Below are 5607 nucleotides of genomic sequence, written 5' to 3'. Positions count from 1 at the left end.
TTTGTATAATTTATTAAATTAATTGCTTCTCAATAAAATATTTGCACGCATGCATTCAGGTTGAATACAATATAAGTTCACTGTAAAAATCACCAAACGACCTTCCTCTACAATTGATTTTTGATTTTGGTTTGGTTTAGTAGTTTATTTTAGGCAAAATACAAGGAAAACGAGGTAGAGGAAGACTAGGCCCCATTTTAACCAGGTGAAGGAAAGGGTGGGTGTCGTGTCGTATCAGGAAGTCAAACAGCTGGCCAAAGACCGTGCGGAGTGGCGATTACTCCACCGACAAGAGCATAGCTCATAAATTTAAAAGAAGATGAGTATCTACAAGTAAATTGAAAATACATGTTGACCAGCAGTGGTGTAGTGGTATAGCACGCGGTACGGAATACCGAGGACCTCTGGGTTCGATTCCCAGTGCTGGTCTTATTTTTCTGGTTTTTCTGTGCATCTATATTACAGTTTGTATTTTCAATTTAGGTTTTACGGGATGACCGTAAAAGTAAAAATTTGGAATTTAAATAAAAAATACAAAAATATTCCAAAAAAACAATCTTATCTACAAGTACCTACCTAACACCTGAATCAATCCAATTTAGAAAGAAAATGGATAAATAACAAACTAAAAACACATGAAATATTTTTGTAATGTTGCAGCACTTTAAGGTCGCTACCCACTACACCGTATGATGGCATGACCGTAATAGGAACGTGTCAGGAACGGAATGTCAAGCGCATACATGACACGCGACGGCGACGGTTGTTACGAATCGTGCTAAGCCCGGATTTTTAATCCCACGGAAAAAAATTAAACAAAGTTTCGTCATTGTCAAAGTGACATTTCAGGGGATTTTAAGGTATAGGCCCGCTAGGAATATTATATAAAGTTCTGTTGTTGCCATGTCTTTTTCTATTTTCGATAAAAGAGCCGTTTTTACGGGAGACAACTTACAAGTAGTCTTTTGACCGAGAAGTACTCGGACCGGAGTCTATCCTTTCATACAAAAATGAACGAAAAACAACGGAAAACGTAACAATGAACCACTTAACTACAATAAAAATATAACAACAATGTCGACAGTAAAAAAAATAACAGAACAAGAGTCACTGGAAAACGATTACGAACTCAGTCTCGAATGTTAGTGCATTGAGTGACGTCTCGCGTCAATCGGCCCACAGCTTAAAAACCCGGGTGTAATACCAGGACAATAAATAAATTATGCATACGAAAACAGTACTCTCTTTGTAAATTAATATATCAAAGCGTAGTAAATGCCAAAGTAAAGATTTTCATCAGTAAATTAAAATATTTTATCTTGATTAAGAAATACAGTTTTTAATGGGAAGTCGATTTCTGGGAAATGTGGAAAGAATAAAATATCTTGAATTCTGCAAATATTTTTTTATTACGGCAACACCTTTGTTTACGTTTTTTCCATTGGATTACAAATCCGGGTTTAGTTAGCGGGCATAGTCTCATACTATTCGATAGAAAGAATGTATTTCTGCCTGATACGCTGCTTTTACGGTCATGGTATGATACGGTGTAATGGATAGATACCTTTAAGTTAAAACTAAGACAGTTAAATTGAAAGCGGCGCTCTTGTTTTGTTATTTTTAGGACTGTCTTGATTTTCTCAGTTTTTAATGGTTTTGTTCAACTATATATATACTAAGTAATTTTCCCAGGTCTGGTTTTGGTCTGAATAAAAAAAGGATGATAATGCAAGCAAGTATTCATAATATATTGGCAAAACTTTTTTAGGATTTTTTGTTGGCATAAACAAACGATTAATATTTTCAGTTGGTAGGTCGGATTATCCGGTAGTTTAGTTGGAGGGACACTTCTGGTGCGCAAATCACGGGAGGTTAGAATTCAAATTCCATCCGGCGATCCGAAAATCTTAGATTTCGTTGAGCTAATATTGGTGAACGGTTAATAATAAAAACAACTTAGATTCACGATCTTTAGCAAGTTTCATCACGTGACTTTTCACTGCATGGTAACAACTACCAAGGTACCGCGGCGTCATATTATCGTCGACCACTAGCCTGCTATTAAATACCTCGCTAACTTCAGAATCAGTTAGGCTGCCAAGTTTCTGTTTTACTCCTATATTGAAACTTCAACTTGCATTTGAGGCATTTTATTAAACTATTTACTATTACAACACGAGTTGGATATAAAATGCTGTCATGTACGCTAGGCGCTAAACTTTTTTTTTTTGGATAACTTATTAACATAGTTAATTTTTATTTTAATGTTACACTTCTGGCTCAATTATGCTGTCTGATGTGATTGACAGATTAATTAGAATTTGGATTTAGAATTCATACTAACTACTCACCCCAGTCACCTTCGCTCTAAGTAAAATCAACTTTAATGCAAATAAGCATTTTTTTTGCATTAAAAATTAGGTCAGGTAATTTGCGAATATATTTTTCAATGAACCACCAAAATTTACAACCGCGACAATAAAGTTCTATAAAAATAGTCTTTAATAAATCTGTAAAAATCAGGTGAAATTGGTATAAGCCTAATTACTTCATAATTTATTAGTGTAATTTAAGTTCTTTGTAAATCATGCAAAATTCACTTATTTTTTTAAAGGAACTTAAAAAAAGGCTTCATATTTTGAAAAGGAAAAATTCAAAAGTAGTTACGATAGTGGCATAAAAGGTAAGTACAGTTAAGGTTTAAGTATGTCTTTTCAACGTGCCTTGAGACTTTTTGTACTTATTTTTGCTGATAATTTCCAGTCATACCGATTGTTGGATTTTAAATGATAATTATTTAAAACCTAATTTCTTGATAATATGTTACTTAAAAAAATGTTATTTTATTTTATTTTTCCTAATAAAAATTAGACGTATTACGAAATAACCACTTTATTTTTTTTATTTCCTTTTAGATATATTGGTGGATTTAGCTAACGGGTCTAAAAACTGAATTATTTAAACATATTTTGACAGTAGATTTACTGATAAAATTTTTGCTCAAAAAAAACACCTATTTTAAGGTAATTTTTTTAACATCTTCTGGAACCAAATTTTGATGGATTCGAAAATATAGGTTCTTAAAATTACACGTTAAAGCCGTAAACAAAAAATAGCCTTATATCGAATTATTTCCAAAAAAAACTGTCGAATGAGCACGCTAACTATTGCCCGCGACTCCGTCTGTGAATATTTTGTTTATCGGTGTTTTGCTGAATAAAAACTAGTATATGTCCTTTTCAGGGAATTAAACTATTCTCCATACCAAGTTTCATCACGATCGGCTCGATACTTTAAAGGTGAAAGTGCAGCACACAAATTAATATACTCACTTTCACATTTGTAATATTTGCGAGGACACAAAATTTACAATGGTAAGTTAAAAGTAAAAATTTAGATATATGGATTCCTCCTGATTTGTATTTGAACCCACCAATCGATAACAAGGTGAGAAAAACAAGGACAACATTAGTTTACAACGAAACATCCGCCGCTTTGCTTAGGCAAGGCTGACAGACTTCAAACTCAAATTTACCTGAAAAGTTCCATAAAGATCCAACCCATAATCCAACTAAAGTATTATAAAGTTGGCAGGGCAAAGATCTCGGACGTGCTCTAACGCTAAATCTCCGCAGCTCAAAGTCCTTTAAATTTCTATTTAAGTACGTTAATTTCGTCAACGCAATACCTCTCCCACGCGTCATCAACCGATTTAATTGGAATAAAAATTAAATCACTTTTCACCGACACCGCACCGTGGGTGGAGCGTTTATTGTTCCACTCATCAAATTGAAACCTTTGTTTATGGATGAGGATACACATTCCCCGAGGGCTTAGATTGAGGATGAGAAGACTAACATGCTACATGCATCATGTGCCTGTTTTCTAGATTTAACGTCAAACGTGGCAGTTTGTAAGCTTTGCCCCTAGACGCTTTAGTGAGTAGTGACAAAATATGTTATTACTTAATTAAATCGACTGACAATTTTTTTTCGAGCGGACTGCTGCTGTTAGCCTCAGATGGCTTTTTTAGCTTACAGGAGAGAGGGCGAGCTGCGAGACGGGTCGCTCAGCAAGGGGTCGTGCCAAAGATTGCTCCTATTGAGTCGACCTCGGACTTTGGACGCTAAGGGAGACTTTATGCAAGCATTCGGAGATTTTATGCTACATCATTTCGGAAAGCCTACGTTAGTCCTGACTGAGAAGAAAGGACAAGAAACTCAGTCAGGTTAAGTTCTGATAGGAGAGAGAAATACTGATGAAACCTTTTTTTTACCCGACTTCTTTGGTCCTCGCTGCAGACTAAACGGCTGGACGGATTTTCACATATGAGGTATCATTGGATTTGAAATAATTGTCGGAGTGACATAGGCTACATAATATTCCAATATGGCGTCTGCGAAAAAAATATGGCTAAGGAATGAAAAAAATAATTGTATTGTAACAATATGCGTATGAAATGAAAGCTACTTAATAATTAGCCTATTCTAAATGTGTATGGGTTATTTTTAATCTACTGTTTTCAGGCAAAATATCAAAAAAGTATAAAATAAAACATTAAATTAAATAAATCAAAAAACCTGAATGCCTTAAAAACTAAAAGTAAGGAAATAAGTCTAGTGGTCTAGAACTCTGTTAAGTAGTTGATTTAAAGTTCAACAGTCGGGACCTATTTAAATCGTGACGCTCAAAAATTCTTCTACCTAATGGGTCCCGCCCGACTGTTGAGCTTTAAATTAGCTACTTAACAGAGTTCTAGACCACTAGATTTATTTTCTTCATTTAAGTTTTTAAGGCAGTCGGGTTTTTGATTTTTTAAATTTAATTACCAAAGTATGCAATATCAGCCAAATGAATTATGTAGATAACTAGTTTTTACTCGCGGCTTCGTACGTGTAAACGATAGATCCAGTAGTTGAATTTAAATTTCGGGATTTTACTAAATTTCAATGAGAATTCACAAAAACTGTATTGGTGATGTTTATTGACGTGGCCAAGAAAAGAACCGTTCCAAATTTCATGACCCTAAACCAAACGGTTGAGATTTCAACCGTCTGTTCCACTAGTCCCATTGAGTAGTCCATCGACTGCTGGACGATTACGTATATTGGGATAAAAAGTAACTGATTAAGAAATTCAGCTTACACAAGTATGCCCGTGCGCACACACACAAACGTTCGCATTTATAATGTTAGTTAGTAGTTGGATATTTCGAGGATCGTGCTAGGTAACTCTAGGGATGAGAAATTCCATTGCTTATTTTATTTGGAGCAATTTTCTTGGCAATTCTATTTGCATAAACGCTTGCCGCGTTCACGTGATTGTGTGCAAATAAGTGTTTGTACGCACTTTTGTTGCCGTTTCGCCTTTGTTTCGTTGCGCTGAGATTCTTTGGTTGTTTTGCTATTTTGATTAGACGTTACTCGTAACCAGTGAACATTTTTTTTTTAAATTTTAAACAATGTTGGCTGCACTGTCAAAAGACTAAAGTCTTCGACCAGTATGTGTGGTCTTTGTCTGTTAGCCTTTTGGAGTTTCTGAGTCACGCAACGAGCTATGAGAAGAGTTATGCTTGGAGTTTCTTTACGCGATAAAATCCGGAATACG

The sequence above is a fragment of the Choristoneura fumiferana genome, chromosome 10 (assembly GCF_025370935.1).
Source record: "Choristoneura fumiferana chromosome 10, NRCan_CFum_1, whole genome shotgun sequence".
NCBI classification, from domain to species: domain Eukaryota; kingdom Metazoa; phylum Arthropoda; class Insecta; order Lepidoptera; family Tortricidae; genus Choristoneura; species Choristoneura fumiferana.
Note: the sequence above shows the minus strand (reverse complement) of the source record.